At 42.0% G+C, this 17,234-nt stretch overlaps 1 protein-coding gene and 1 long non-coding RNA gene across 3 annotated transcripts in view; one reads left to right on the top strand and one right to left on the bottom strand.

Moving 5' to 3' along the window:
- LOC141148692 (uncharacterized) overlaps window positions 1-12,429 on the top strand; it is a 202,485-nt gene extending 190,056 nt beyond the window's left edge. Inside the window, exon 2 of the long non-coding RNA XR_012245244.1 lies at window positions 9,751-12,429. This is a non-coding gene — a long non-coding RNA (uncharacterized lncRNA). The remainder of the gene's footprint in view (window positions 1-9,750) is intronic.
- Window positions 1-17,234, bottom strand: part of LOC141148690 (NXPE family member 4-like) — a 111,734-nt gene that overhangs the window by 8,572 nt on the left and 85,928 nt on the right. The window lies entirely within an intron of this gene.

Raw genomic sequence — 17,234 nt, 5'->3', positions numbered from 1 at the left:
GCTTTTTGCGTTTTACAATGCACCAGTTGTATACAGGCTCTTATGACAGAACACAAGGAGGAGCTCAGGAGGAAGGGCATCTGCTGGCACTGAGGTCTGCGCTGAAAGTGGGGATTCGACAGAAGAGCATTTGCACTAAGGGAGGATTGGGGGTATGGGGAGAATAAGAGAATATGTGCTAGAAGCAGGGGTTGGGGGAATATCTATGCTGGGAGGAATTAAATTATTTTGTGCTGGTAGGGGGAATTGGAAGGCAAATGCATTTGTATAGGGGGGGGGGGGTTGTGCTTGTTGGGGTGGTTTGGGGGATAAAATAGGAGGATTTGTGCTAGAAGGAGGGAATTTGGGAGTTGATTAATGCTGAGAAAGGGGATGGGGAGATGGATTTGTTCTAGAAGGAGGTGTTGGGGGGTATTTGTGCTGTAATGGTAATTTGGGGGAAGAATATTTGTACTAGAAGGTTGAGTTTTGGGGGGAATTTGTGCCAGAACGGTGGGGGGATTTGGAGATTTGGGAATTTTAGCTGGGGGAATTTGGAGAGGAAGGAGATTTGTAATAGAAGGGGAATTGTGGGGTGGGTGGGGGGGTGGGGTTAGAGATTTTATGCAGGGGGGAGAAAATTTATGCTGGGAGCGAAAATAGGGGGGGGCATTTGTGATAGAAGGAGGAGGGTATATGTGCTGGGAGGGGGAATTGGAGAGGGAATTTGCGCCCGGAGGGGGAATTGAGAGGAGTAGAGAAGGATTTGTGCTGGGAGCGTGGATTGGGAGGAGAAAGATTTGTGCTGGATATGGAAGGGAAGAGAATTTGTACTAGAAGAGTTTTGTTGGGGGGCTAGTGCTGGAAGAGGAAGAAGAATAGTGCTTAGAGGGGGGATTGGAATGAAGAACATCCATGCTAAAAGGGGGGATGGATAAGTGCTGGGAGGGAGATTCAGGGAAGAGGATTTGTGCTGGGAGGGGTGAGTGTGCAGATTGGTGTTTGTTTTTTTGTTTTTTTTAAAGGGAGGGAGTACGTATTTATGCTGAAAGGGTAAAGTGGGGGGGGGTATTGATTGCAGGGGAAATTTTCTTCTCTCGTGACCCTTACACTGTCCGTTGCACACCTCTGACTCCTGCACACTTTTCATTTTGTACTCCTGACCTCTACTGTGCATTACACACTCCTGTCTTCTGTATTCTGTGCAATACATATTACTGACTGCAACACTAATATGTATTCGTTATGATACCCGTGACAAATTTTTACATAGCTGGCAGCCTTGGCTCGATAACTTCCCACCCTCTCAATTGACTTGTGTGCTTTCTGGAGCTGTGATTATATGTGCAATTTCTCCTGCCACGGTCGGTACGGGCCTCTGGGGTCTCTCCCTCTCCCTTTCCTCCCCTTCCTTTTTCTCCCCCCCCCCCCCCCCCCCCCCCATCTTTTTTTTCCTCTTCCCTTTCCTCCCTTTTATGTCTACTTTCTTTTCCTTTCTTCATTAATTAAGGTAGGCTCTTTCTGCTAGGTTGGGAGAGCCCCTTTTCTCTTTCATTATCTCTCTTTATTTTCATTTATAAACAGGTGACCACAAACAAATGATTATCTTCCAATCGATTGTACATTGCCAACTAGATCCGTGCCTTACCGTAGCTTTGCTTTCCAATATGTCCATGGGCTTTCTTGTGATATCTTCCTAACTGTTCTTATTGGTTACAATGCCTTATGACTAATGTTGAATTTCATTACCTGATGAGTTATTTATTCAAAGTTGCTGGCTTCAAAAGTCCTTGCAAGCTGTATTTTGTGTTAAAAATTTTATGTATATTGGTTGTATGTTTATTCTGCTTTTTCAATAAAAAATAAGTGAAAGGAAAAGTTATTTCTTTATTACCATACATAAACAAATTTCCATTAATAATAAAAATGCATCACTATTGTGAATACACTTACAGCAAAAAAAAAAAAAAAATTAGTTTTATAATCTGAAAACACCCTATGGATGACTAGTTGCGCTATATCCCTAATGATGAGAGTGAGATGACCAGTCAATTCACTTTTAATTAGATGAGTAGATTACATGTGTTCAGACTGATCCTGGAGGATCCTAAACACCCATAAAAGTATAAATGAATAATATATGTGGATGGTGCACTCAACACTTAATGTGAAAAAAGTGTATGTGTGAAATCAATCTCCTAGTGCAGTATGCCACCACACTTGGGAGACTACATAAACTGAGATACTGAGTATATACGGAATACGGAAAAAAATATATATACGGTGGAAAATATTATAAAGTGAAAATGAATAAATACATTTCATGAAAATTCCATTAAATAACATAGTGAACAAAATGACTAATTTTTTTTTGCACGCAGGAACATTAATATTGTAGCCTGGAGGATCTGTATATTGGTCTCACACAAAATTAATTAATTTTCTTTAGTAACTCTTAATTATTCTTTCTATTTAGTTTATATTGGACACACTTATTAGGTCGGCCACTGAGTGGTTGTACTGATTATCACAATTCATTGGGGTTGAATACATTATATGTTTTATGGGGTCACATGATAATATGGTAAAATTGGGGATTCATAATTTCATGCAGTGTGGTCGGTGTCATGTCACATGATGTCATGCATATTTTTCTTGCACGCAGGAACATTAATATTGTAGCCTGGAGGATTTGTATATTTGTTTCACACAAAAATAATATTTTTTAATTTTTTAATTTTCTATTTTTATATATAATCCTTTTATTTATTTTGTATTTATTTTTTATTATTTTATATTTTGTTTATTTATATTTTATTTTCAATTTTTTATTTTTATTTTATTTAATTTTTTTATATATTTTTTTTAATTTTTATTATATATTTTTTTAATTTCTCACTTCACTACACTATAGGGTACATTGGGGTTAATTCGTAAAGATTCATAATTTTTAAGTGCTATAAATGCATCGGGTTCTAGAGATCTGTATTATATGAGGAGTCTTGCCGTTGTTTCATGGATACGGGGACACAGGAAGTGTGGAGACGCTGAGAGACTGGCGCCCGCCCACGTATCCAATTATTTGCATAAATGAGTGATTGCCTCGCTGTGTAGCCAACCCCATGACTAAGTCCGTATGACGAAACATGTTGGGGCGTGGCTACGCGGCAATCCCATACTAGCATCCGAGGGAGGAGAGGCGGCTGACTGAGCGGAGTATAGCGGGGAGTAGCAAGGAAGCGCCAGCGGCGAACCGGTGAGGTGATCGTCAGGCATCCACACTCCACACTCCCTGGATCCGCCATGACCATTTGGTGTTTCAAGTGTTTCAAGTTTCCGCTGCATGTGTTACTACATTTATCCTGATTGCTGTGAAGTGCTGTGAAGTGTCATGCCCATTGTTTTTATGGATCATGCGAGTGCATTGGTTTTAGTTTCAGTTTTTTGTGATTAAATCTTTTATACGGTAACACACTATCTGGAGCATTTTTTATTCTTTATGTGGAATCATCATCCCAAGAACGGTGTCCGGTGCATTGAGCAGTGGATGTCTGTGCTCACACGGTAACCCCCATGTTAGTGGGTTACAGCCTTGTCCGGCCAAACACGAGAGTGTAAGGCCTCAACAGCTGGTGAGTTTGCCATTCGTAAGGGAGTGGATTCATGTCACTGAGGTGTGGTGGACAGTACGGCACAGGATTGTGAAATAGAGACACTCACTCTTTGGAAACGTCTTTCCCCCTTTTTTTTCGGCACGATCACACATATATATGTGGACTATTCACTATTATCTGGTTTCATCTGGCTTTTCGTTTAAAGAACTGGTTTATATAATCACTATATGCTGAAGCCTAGTCTTTAAGGCTAGTCATTTTGTTCACTATGTTATTTAATGGAATTTTCATGAAATGTATTATTTATTAATTTTCACTTTATAATATTGTGTGTGTGTGTATATATATATATATATATATATATATATATATATATATATATATATATATATATATATATATATTTATACAATATATACTCAGTATCTCAGTTTATGTAGTCTCCCAAGTGTGGTGGCATACCGCACTAGGAGATTGATTTCACACATACACTTTTTTCACATTAAGTGTTGAGTGCACCATCCATATATATTATTCATTTATACTTTTATGGGTGTTTAGGATCCTCCAGGATCAGTCTGAACACATGTAATCTACTCATCTAATTGAGAGTGAATTGACTGGTCATCTCACTCTCATCATTAGGGATATAGCGCCACTAGTCATCCATAGGGTGTTTTCAGATTATAATATTATTCTTGGTTTAAGTGGCAGCTCTTAAGAGGTCGACTATTCAGGGCGCAGTGGTGGAAGGACAGGTGTGGGCGTTATCATTTTTTTCCTGGTCATCCACAGTTTTTAATAATTAGTGACAGTTTAAGCTACTTTTTTTGCAAATTTAAATATTTTTTTTAAGAGGAATGAGGCTTCGGCCTTGTAGTCATATTGTATACAATTGTATAGTGAGGAATTTGCATTGTTAAGGTAAATTTGCTTATGGTAATAAAGAAATGTAAATGAAAAAGAGAAGAGGGCGCACCGACCTAGTGCATTACCATAAAAACGGTTTATTAAAAGTATAAAAACAAAGGTACTACTCACAAGCGAGCATAAAAAACAGGCTTCTCTTTTTCTTCTCTCTCTTTTTATGCTCGCTTGTGAGTAGTACCTTTGTTTTTATACTTTTAATAAACTGTTTTTATGGTAATGCACTAGGTCGGTGCACCCTCTTCTCTTTTTCATTTTCTTTTTAGTTGCACGAATACCCATTGTTCCGGAGAGGGCTGCAAGACCTTTTGCCTTGCATTGAGGAATGATCCACACCATCTGTGTCTAGTAAAACACCGGCGCGCAAGAGATTATTGTTTGGTAATAAAGAAATGTAGGAATACAATGCTATCTGCATGGAGAAGCTTTCATTCTGTCCAAAAAGCCTGCTCCACAGAAATATCTAAAAGTATAAACAATTTTTTAAAGTTATTTCTTGGTATATTGTATTATTGGGAACAAATAGTAAAACATATAGTGGGATTTCTCAAATTTAACTGCAAAAATGGTAATAAACTTTTAGTTAGACCAGGGATCTCCAAACTTTCTAAGCAAAGGACCAGTTTACTGCCGGAAAGTAGGCAATGTCCCGGCATTGGTAGGAGTAAACAATGCTCTTTTTTGATGTCAGTGAGAGGAATTGTGCCCCATTGTTGGTGTCATTGGATGGAAGAATCATGCCCCATCATTGGGTGTCACTGGGAGGAACTGTGCCCCATCGTCTCTGTTATTGGGAGGAACTATGCCACATTGGTGTCATTGGGAGGATTTGTGCTCCTTCATTGGTGTCAGTGGGGTTTATTATGCCCTATTGTTAATGTCAGAGGATGAAATATTTCTGGAGAGGCCGGATAAAAGCAAGCAAAAGGCCGCACCCGGCCCCCAGGCCACAGTTTGGAGATCACTACATCTACATCGACATCACAGGTACATTGCAGTGGCCATCTTTAAGGCAGGGCGAAAGGGGGCAGCTGCCCTGGGCCCTGTCATTGTTGTGGGGCCCCTAGCAGCTGCCTCATTCTTGCCAACTATCCCAGTTTAAATTCCCTTGTCCCTTGAAGTTTTAGTCCCGTGCTGTGTCCCGATATCTCAGTGTAAAGTTCTGTTACTAATGCTGCTTAGCTCTGCCCTATTGCTGTGTACAGATGACTCACCTGCAGACTCTGTGTTTACATGTGAATAACCTGCATTGTTATGTAAATAGCCACTGACCCACGCATTGATATGTTAATAGAGGCGGCATTCATATGTATATCATGCCCCCCTGAGGTCATATCAACCATCATTTCTGCTGAATGCTGCCCACTGGGAAGGTAAAGGGGCATGCTTGCAAATCTTGCCTATAACCGTGGTCATTAAGCCTAACATCAGTCTGTTGTGTAAAGATAAGCAAATTGGAGGTGGAACCCTTTTTCAAAATAACATGGTGCCACAGCGCTGTGAATTTTGGTGCATGTGAATACGCACATCTCAATAGATGAGGGTGTCATTAACAATTAATGTAACTGCTTTGTATCTGCTAAAGGGCAGCATGTTTCTGTGGTGCCAGGAAAGCGATTTTGCATGCATTCCTAACACACAAAAATGTGAATGCAGACTAAATGTCTCAGTTACATTGGTGGTCAGTGTGAATCTTCTCATTACATTGGGGCTTGGTGTACAATCCTTTCATTCACACTAGTGGCCAGTGTGAAGGTCTCCCTTACATTGTTGGTCAGTGTAATTCCCCATTAAATTGGTGGCCAGTGTAGAAACTCCTCTTTATATTCGTAATCGGTAAAAAAATCCAAACTTGCTTTTGTGGTCACTTACGAATACTCACTTACATTAGCCCCCTTTAAATTGGTGGTGAGTGTAAATCCCCCCTTACATTGGTGGCCAGTGTAGAAATCCCCCTTTATTGGTTGTTGATGTAAAATCCTCCTTACATTGGTTGTCAGTGTAAATTCTTCATGACATATGTAGGACTTAAGCCCAGTCTCCTGATACACCTTTTGTCCCCAACAACTTTCCCCCTCCAAACCCTTCACAAATGACTTGACAAGGTTTTGGAGCAAATGGCCTTGACGGACTTTTTATTAACCAATTATAACATTAATTAAATAACATCTTCATAAATAACTATTAAACTTTAATATATACTTTTTTAGTGTCATAGAGAGAAACAATATATATTGGTCACTGCAAACAACTTATTTTAAACTTTAGGCCTCCAGTCGGAAACCCCTGACTCGGAGGTGGTACCCAACCTTCGCAGTGACCTACCCTTTTTAACCCTTCCAGGTTAACCCCTCGTAACCTGAAAGTACCATAAACAACCCCCATCCCATGGATGGGTACCAAAAACAACCCCCATCCTTTCATGGATGGGTACCAGACACAACCCCCATCCTTTCATGGATGGGTACAAAAAACAACCCCCATCCTTTCATGGATGGGTACCAGAAACCACCCCATCCCATGGATGGGTACAACATGTTCCATTCATGTAACCTCTATCTTCTCCTTCTCCATCGACCCAACACTGCCACAGCACGAAAGGGGTAACACCTTACCCTTGCATGCGCCCCCCACACCCTCAGCCCTTGCTGAATGCCTTCCTGAAGGTACAGTGCCCACAAAACAATCCCCACAACATTAAGATGTACCCCATCCCTGCTCGGATACCTCCATGTATCCAGCACCAGCTCTCAGTGGCGTATGACCAACCCCCATTTTTTATGAAAAAACCTGCTCTCCTCTTTAAGCGGGCCCGGTCAACCTTCTTACTAGACCGAGCCCACTGCCAGGACATCCAGCCCCACCATATTAGACCATACCATAACCATACCTGGGTAAGCCGGTAATAAACGTAAAAACATCACATTATTACATCACAAATGAGGTTCCTCATAAATCTGGCTCCCATACCGTTTACCCCACGTGTAACCGCATAACATACAGGGACAAGTACAAATGGGAAAACCTGTGTACTTCCCCCAACCCTGTCCCACCACCTGCCAGGGACCAAGATGCACCTGACCTAAGCCTACAGCCTGAGGATACTGGACTGCCTACCGTTCTGCCGAACCTCAGCTCTTATGAACCCCCATTGACATAGGAGTGACCAAGTGTACAAACTGGCCCGCCTCGCGACCTGTGAACAATAATAAATGACAGCGCAAACCACATAAAACAGCAATCACAAATGCAGTATGCCAATAGCCCACAGTAATGTGAAACATATTACCACATAAAATATGGGCGAATGTACCCCTTACATCTATCCGAGTCCCACGCACAAATGCGCCAAACTGCTTATTATCGCAGGCCCATATGGACACCTCTGTGGCTGCCCCATATGAAAGAGATGAGAAGAGAAACTTTTTTGGGTCATACCCAGCTGCTGACCCCCTCTTCTGACCGCTGCACGCTTGAACTTCAATAAGGACACACCGATCCACATGTATAAAAAAGGACTCCAAGACCCCAGGCCGCATGTCCCAACCGAAGAACGCTAGTGCAACTGCTGCCCCAATAAAGCCCTTGCATAAAGAGAGCTGTAGACCTTTAGCAAACCAAAATACACAACCTATGACATCTCAAAGGAGACCGGGCGCCTCCCATACTTCTTCTTATCCCCAACCTGTACCCTTACACCCTTTGTTTTAAACCTAAACTCTTTGGTGTGGTACCGTTGCCCTAGCCACTTAAAAAGAAAAGACAACCTGACAACCTGCGGTCAATGGCAGCTGCTGAGATACCCATTCTAATACCATATTAATACAATGTCTTGCAGGACAATTTTATGGGTCAGATGGTAGACGCACCAACTAGATATAAAACATTACTGGATCTACTGATTACCAACAATACAGACCTGATCACGGATGTGGAAATACGGGGCAATTTAGGTAACAGCGATCACAGGTCAATTAGTTTCAGTATAAAACTAAGTACCGGGATGGAAGCATTTGGAAAGTTGGATCAGCAGTGTTCCCCTGCTATCTACGCGAGAGGTTTAACACATGCCCTAATTGGGGCTGAATTTCTGGATTAGTTATATATTCTGTACATATTATGTATGCCTTCATTTACTCTACACAATGTTAGCATTGATGGCATTTCCAGCACTGGTTGTTATATATAATTTTATTTGTTATTATTAATATTTTTATGTTTTGTCATTCACTACTTCCCACTGCTCTGAGCCAGCATGTCCATTTGGCGTGGTGTTGCGTTGGGGCTTGTCTCTCCTCGGCGCGGGAGCTGCGATGCGCCCTGTGGATCCTTCCTCCCCCTCCCCTTTAGGAGGTCTGGATGGATACCCCTCGGCGCATCGGCGCCACGTTCCCTGCGTCTTACGCGGGACGTTGATCATGACGTCACCGCGCCGACGTCTGGAGCGTCACCTGCGTGATTACCATTGGGGGGAGGTTTGTGGCGCCAAACACTGAGCAGTCATCCAGCTCAGGTGCGGACGCCGCTCCCCTCCTCCCACAGGCTCACGCACGTGGCGTTGGCGGCATGTATATATAGGTCCCCCAATCGGAGCCAGCTGCTTACACGGCCAGTCTCCCCTTGGGGTCTCTGCACACTAGCTGATTTCATCTCGCTATCTGTGCATGTTATACAGCATCAGGTAAACCCTTTCATGTCTATGCTTACCCTCACTGTCATGCTTTCCGCTCTGTTGCACTTTACACCTTGTTTCTTGTACTAGTTTTTTACACAATTTTTTACATTCCCCCTACCCATTAACTCACACATACCCAGATTTTTCACTATTTATTCCTTCTATCAGATCCCCTTTTTATTATATAACCTTCACGGTATTATCTACGAGCACTTTCCATACATGGGCATTTCTGGACACATCATTTATATTATTTCTCAACGCAATTTGCTCTATTTAAATTAATATACAAATATACACCATTTTCAATATTTATTCCCAGATATCTTTTTTTTTTTTTTTTTTGACAAGCCATGCCCCATCATTATTGTTACACTCATTCCCTCAATCAGACCTCCTTTATTATATGACTTCTATTGTATTACTCATCAGTAATCTTCATATACAAGTATCTTTGTATACATTATTTATACTATATAATACTCAATATAACCTATTCTGTTTTGAATGAATACTGATATACTATATTTTTTAACATTTATCCTCATTCCTCAGGTATTTTTACTTTGACAATCCATTTTTATCATTGCTGCCACATGGAGATCACTTCACTACCTATACATTGTCATTTTATTACCTGATGTCATCCAGACATTACATGCTGCCTCAGCTCCCGCTACGGGGTTTGTTGCCCCCGGCCCACTCCATACCATCTGCCACGTGCCACGCTCAGTGTCAGGGTTGGTAAGTGCTTGTCTGGCCAAAATCTTTCCAGCATTTTTTGTTTTGTTTTATTCCTCTCTATACGGATTGAGGTTGACTTTTTGTATATATCCTACAGGATTACTATGCATCAGCTCCTGATGAGTGGACAAAATCATCCATGAAACGCGTCGAGCTACAATTGATGCCAGAATTCTATCCATTGTTATCTTGATGTTACCAATTTATTAATATCATGATTATATCATCTTGCTATGCAATTTTTATTATCAGTTACTGGATATGCCATCCTTGGCACCTATAGGCTATAAGCTCTTTTATACTAACATTACTTTGATCATGACTTATCCAGTCTAATTATGTATTCTACTGCTTATATTTTTCCTTCTAATATGCCTATAATTTTGTGCCAATTATATATGTATGTCTGTATATACACATGAAATTCCTTTACTATATATTTACTAATATTAATAAAATTACAATGTTAATCCTCCGCATTTCAAATTGCTTCATTTAAAGTCCCAAACTCCCTGTTATATATACCTGATTTCGGGATGGAGGCGACTAGTGCGCCTCATTTAAAGTCCCAATTCCCCCTTTTTTCTGCAAAACTAAGTACCGGGATGGAAGCATTTGGAAAGTTGGATCAGCAGTGTTCCCCTGCTATCTACGCGAGAGGTTTAACACATGCCCTAATTGGGGCTGAATTTCTGGATTAGTTATATATTCTGTACATATTATGTATGCCTTCATTTACTCTACACAATGTTAGCATTGATGGCATTTCCAGCACTGGTTGTTATATATAATTTTATTTGTTATTATTATCAATATTTTTATGTTTTGTCATTCACTACTTCCCACTGCTCTGAGCCAGCATGTCCATTTGGCGTGGTGTTGCGTTGGGGCTTGTCTCTCCTCGGCGCGGGAGCTGCGATGCGCCCTGTGGATCCTTCCTCCCCCTCCCCTTTAGGAGGTCTGGATGGATACCCCTCGGCGCATCGGCGCCACGTTCCCTGCGTCCTACGCGGGACGTTGATCATGACGTCACCGCGCCGACGTCTGGAGTGTCATCTGCGTGATTACCATTGGGGGGAGGTTTGTGGCGCCAAACACTGAGCAGTCATCCAGCTCAGGTGCGGACGCCGCTCCCCTCCTCCCGCAGGCTCACGCACGTGGCGTTGGCGGCATGTATATATAGGTCCCCCAATCGGAGCCAGCTGCTTACACGGCCAGTCTCCCCTTGGGGTCTCTGCACACTAGCTGATTTCATCTCGCTATCTGTGCATGTTATACAGCATCAGGTAAACCCTTTCATGTCTATGCTTACCCTCACTGTCATGCTTTCCGCTCTGTTGCACTTTACACCTTGTTTCTTGTACTAGTTTTTTACACAATTTTTTACATTCCCCCTACCCATTAACTCACACATACCCAGATTTTTCACTATTTATTTCTTCTATCAGATCCCCTTTTTATTATATAACCTTCACGGTATTATCTACAAGCACTTTCCATACATGGGCATTTCTGGACACATCATTTATATTATTTCTCAACGCAATTTGCTCTATTTAAATTAATATACAAATATACACCATTTTCAATATTTATTCCCAGATATCTTTTTTTTTTTTGACAAGCCATGCTCCATCATTATTGTTACACTCATTCCCTCAATCAGACCTCCTTTATTATATGACTTCTATTGTATTACTCATCAGTAATCTTCATATACAAGTATCTTTGTATACATTATTTATACTATATAATACTCAATATAACCTATTCTGTTTTGAATGAATACTGATATACTATATTTTTTAACATTTATCCTCAGGTATTTTTACTTTGACAATCCATTTTTATCATTGCTGCCACATGGAGATCACTTCACTACCTATACATTGTCATTTTATTACCTGATGTCATCCAGACATTACATGCTGCCTCAGCTCCCGCTACGGGGTTTGTTGCCCCCGGCCCACTCCATACCATCTGCCACGTGCCACGCTCAGTGTCAGGGTTGGTAAGTGCTTGTCTGGCCAAAATCTTTCCAGCATTTTTTGTTTTGTTTTATTCCTCTCTATACGGATTGAGGTTGACTTTTTGTATATATCCTACAGGATTACTATGCATCAGCTCCTGATGAGTGGACAAAATCATCCATGAAACGCGTCGAGCTACAATTGATGTCAGAATTCTATCCATTGTTATCTTGATGTTACCAATTTATTAATATCATGATTATATCATCTCGCTATGCAATTTTTATTATCAGTTACTGGATATGCCATCCTTGGCACCTATAGGCTATAAGCTCTTTTACACTAACTTTACTTTGATCATGACTTATCCAGTCTATATATGTATTCTACTGCTTATACTTTTCCTTCTAATATGCCTATAATTTTGTGCCATTTATATATGTATGTCTGTATATACACATGAAATTCCTTTACTATATATTTACTAATATTAATAAAATTACAATGTTAATCCTCCGCATTTCAAATTGCTTCATTTAAAGTCCAAAACTCCCTGTTATATATATACCTGATTTCGGGATGGAGGCGACTAGTGCGCCTCATTTAAAGTCCCAATTCCCCCTTTTTTCTGCAGTATAAATCACAAAGGGAATACAAAGACACTGAATTTCAAAAGAGCCAACTTCCCTAAACTACAAACCTTGCTAAAAGGCATAAATTGGGATAAAATATTAGGAACAAAGAATACAGAGGAGAGATGGGTTTGCTTTAAGAGCATATTAAATAAGGGCATTAGCCAATGTATCCCATTGGGTAATAAATTTAAAAGAGCGAACAAAAGTTTTGGATGGCTTAACTCCAATGTAAAAATGCATATAAAAGCAAAGGAGAAGGCCTTCAAAAAATACAAGGTTGAGGGCTCATCCTCAGCATTCAGACTTTATAAAGAATGCAACAAGAAATGTAAGGGTGCAATTAGGACAGCTAAGATAGAACATGAAAGACACATAGCGGAGGAGAACAAAAAAAATCCCAAGAAATTCTTTAAGTATGTAAACAGTAAAAAAGGGAGGACAGACCATATTGACCCCATAAAGAATAAGGAAGGACATCTGGTTACAAAGGATGGGGAGATAGCGAAGGTATTGAATTTATTCTTCTCCTTAGTCTTCACGAGTGAATCGGGGGGGCTTCAGTAACCAAAACTGCAGTGTTTATCCTCATGACACAACACAAGAAGCACCTCCATGGTTAACCTCCCTGGCGGTATGATTATTTCGGATTTTAGGTGCTGAAAGCGGTACCATTATTTTGCATGGAAATTTGGCGTTTTATATTGTAGGTCTGTAAATCTTAACAATAACACACTTAAATCTGTCCAAACAAGAGTCTAGTAGATATCCCGGGTATGATAAAGTTTGAAACACAAAAACATAAATTATAATATAATAAAAATAAATAATTAAAAAAAATTAAAAAAAATAGTAATAAAATAAATTTCCCCACAATTCACTATTGCACAATTCTGAAAGTGTTCTAATTTACTATCGCTGTTTTCTAGCTGGTCTAAAGCCACTTTTGACGTAAAGGGACACTTTTTGGTTGCTATGGACAATCTCCAGTTTCCAGGCAGAAAGAACAGTGTATATCATGTAAAACTGCATGCAGGGCATGGGCCAAAGCACTGGGGACAAAAGGGATGTGAAATCATTTCATACAGAACTGTAATCTGTAAGATTACAGTACTGTATGTGTTATGATTTTTACTTTTTTTTTTATTTGCCGCCAGGCTCCGCCCCCATGCGTCGCGCCGCTCGCAGGGAACGGAGCCTGGCACGGAGAGGCTTCGGAGGAGGACAGAGCCCTCGGACGCTGCGGGTGACATCGCAGGATCCCGGGGACAAGGTAAGTAACGCTGCCCCAGGATCCTGCAATGCGATCCCGAGTGTGGCTCGGGGTTACCGCTAATGGTACTGAATTTTAACCCCGAGCCACACTCGGGAAAACCGCCAGGGAGGCTACCAGAGGACAGAATTAAAATTAGACTTGAGAAACTTAACATTATTAAATCACCGGGACCAGATGGCTTGCATCCGAGGGTACTTAGGGAACTCAGTCAAGTAATTGCCAGACCGTTGTTCCTAATTTTTACAGATAGTCTACTGACTGGAATGGTACCAGCGGATTGGAGAAAAGCCAATGTAGCACCAATATTTAAAAAGGGCCCAAAATACATCCCTGGAAATTACAGACCAGTTAGCCTAACATCAATAGTATGTAAACTCTTGGAGGGGATGATAAGGAACTATATACAAGATTTTAGTAATAAGAACGGTATCATTAGCAGTAATCAGCATGGATTCATGAAGAATCGTTCTTGCCAAACCAATCTATTAACCTTCTATGAGGAGGTGAGTTGCCATCTAGATAAAGGAAAGCCCGTAGATGTGGTGTATCTGGATTTTTCAAAAGCATTTGACACAGTTCCCCATAAACGTTTACTGTACAAAATAAGGTCCGTTGGCATGGACCATAGGGTGAGTACATGGATTGAAAACTGGCTACAAGGGCGAGTTCAGAGGGTGGTGATAAATGGGGAGTACTCAGAATGGTCAGGGGTGAGTAGTGGGGTTCCCCAGGGTTCTGTGCTGGGACCAATCCTATTTAATTTGTTCATAAACAATCTGGAGGATGGGATAAACAGTTCAATCTCTGTATTTGCAGATGATACTAAGCTAAGCAGGGCAATAACTTCTCCGCAGGATGTGGAAACCTTGCAAAAAGACCTGAACAAATTAATGGGGTGGGCGACTACATGGCAAATGAGGTTCAATGTAGAAAAATGTAAAATAATGCATTTGGGTGGCAAAAATATGAAGGCAATCTATACACTGGGGGGAGAACCTCTGGGGGAATCTAGGATGGAAAAGGACCTGGGGGTCCTAGTAGATGATAGGCTCAGCAATGGCATGCAATGCCAAGCTGCTGCTAACAAAGCAAACAGAATATTGGCATGCATTAAAAGGGGGATCAACTCCAGAGATAAAATAATTCTCCCACTCTACAAGGTTCTGGTCCGGCCGCACCTGGAGTATGCTGTCCAGTTCTGGGCACCAGTCCTCAGGAAGGATGTACTGGAAATGGAGCGAGTACAAAGAAGGGCAACAAAGCTAATAAAGGGTCTGGAGGATCTTAGTTATGAGGAAAGGTTGCGAGCACTGAACTTATTCTCTCTGGAGAAGAGACGCTTGAGAGGGGATATGATTTCAATTTACAAATACCATACTGGTGACCCCACAATAGTGATAAAACTTTTTCGCAGAAGAGAGTTTAACAAGACTTGTGGCCACTCACTAAAATTAGAAGAAAAGAGGTTTAACCTTAAACTACGTAGAGGGTTCTTTACTGTAAGAGCGGCAAGGATGTGGAATTCCCTTCCACAGGGGTGGTCTCAGCGGGGAGCATTGATAGCTTCAAGAAACTATTAGATAAGCACCTGAATGACCGCAACATACAGGGATATATAATGTAATACTGACACATAATCACACACATAGGTTGGACTTGATGGACTTGTGTCTTTTTTCAACCTCACCTACTATGTAACTATGTAACAATAGAGAACCGCATATGCTACGTAATGACCTGCTGGGGACATACCAATCCTGTTAAGCAAGCAAACCAGTCCTGCATTCCTTTTAAGTAATCATAAAAAGTAGCCTTACTAATAAGTTGTCTATCCTCTTTACGGCCCATTTCACGCGATCGGACTGTTCAGGTCCGCCTGTCAGTTTTGACGGCGGACCTGAACGGCGCTCCATGTTAGCCTATGGAGCGACGGATGTCAGCGGAGACATGTCTGCTGACATCCGACCCCATCCGATCCGCTAAAAGCAGACGGATGGCTCTACGTCCAGGTCCGTCGCTGGCGCATCGGATTGGGTGAGATCTGATGAAAACGGACATGCTGTCCATTTTCATCCGATCCCTCCATAGGCGGCAGCGGCGCCTGACAAGCCCCTCCCCGCTCAGTGAGCAGAGAGGGACCTGTCATCCGCCGCCTCAGCGGAGATCAACGGACAGATCTCCCGCTGAGCCGGCGGACCAAGGCGGGCTCCGTAGAAACGGAGTCCACCTCGTGTGAAAGGGGCCTACTACAGTCCCAAAGTAGGCCCGCTTATGGCGACAACTCCCAGAACCTGTCCCACTGAAAAAACGTGACCAAGCAACAGCCAAAGTGTTATCAATCCCTGATAAGTGTATCCCCTGTAAGCAGCGCAGTACCCAATGGCACAACAAACCTGACCACCGGCACGGATGCTGTTTCAGTAGATAAACCACCTGTACCACCCCCCCGATAGTCCCAGTTACGACAGACCTTTTGGTTGCAGAAGGATTACCCCCAAATTTTCACGGTCACTACCATTGGAACAATTCCACCCGAAACCAGGTTCAGCAAAACCCAGTCTCGAAACAAGCTGAGGACCACAGAGCAGCGCTCCATAGTCCCCTGAAACAAAGCTACAACCTCGTGGACCGCGCAGCATAAGTCACCATCGCAGATGGGACATGACATCCAAAAACACACCCGCTGAGCAATTCTAGGAAATCCTGCCACACCCGCCAGTCCTTTCAGTAACCTTAGTAATGTTCACCAAGTGAGTGGAAGCCCCTAATCCCGCAGTTGCTGCCGCCAGTACAATAAAAAACTTTATCCATGGGGGTTATGCTGTGGAAAACAACATACAGTTTCCCAAGCACCTATTGTAGTTGACGTAAATTGCACCTTGGGTACTCTAAAAGTCCCTTGCACCTCGTCTTATAGCCTCTCTAGCTTGTCCCTCGGCAGCCCGCATTACATACCCCATAGAAACCATTGCGATTTCTAGGAATGAAATGTTTTCCGTGGGGCCCTCTGTTATCCCCATAACTAAAACATACCTACAGATGTTATACCATCCCCCACAGGATGGCTCAGATATTGGAACCCGCCGGGCAAAACATACAAACTAATACAGGTAAAGCATGCCCACTTAGATACCCGAAAGATCTTGTATTTCCCATTATAAGAAGGAACTGAACGTTCTGCAAAAAACGGCACGCTAGATGGGGAAACCCATCAGCAGTCCACGATCCGCATACTGCCGAAAGCTGACCGTATGTACCAGCAATAGCCTAAAAGCCAAATTCAATGCCTGACTTGGCCACACTAAGACCTTTACCCATACCGTTGCACGCATGCAACCGCTGCATAATAGAAGTGTACTTTACCCCCCCCCCTCTTCAGGGGCAATTGAATCACTGACCGACCCCCTTTTCGTAAAG

Source organism: Aquarana catesbeiana, linkage group LG06 (genome assembly GCF_042186555.1).
Source record: "Aquarana catesbeiana isolate 2022-GZ linkage group LG06, ASM4218655v1, whole genome shotgun sequence".
In the NCBI taxonomy this organism is placed as follows: Eukaryota; Metazoa; Chordata; class Amphibia; order Anura; family Ranidae; genus Aquarana; species Aquarana catesbeiana.
This window is presented reverse-complemented; position numbering and strand designations above follow the sequence as displayed.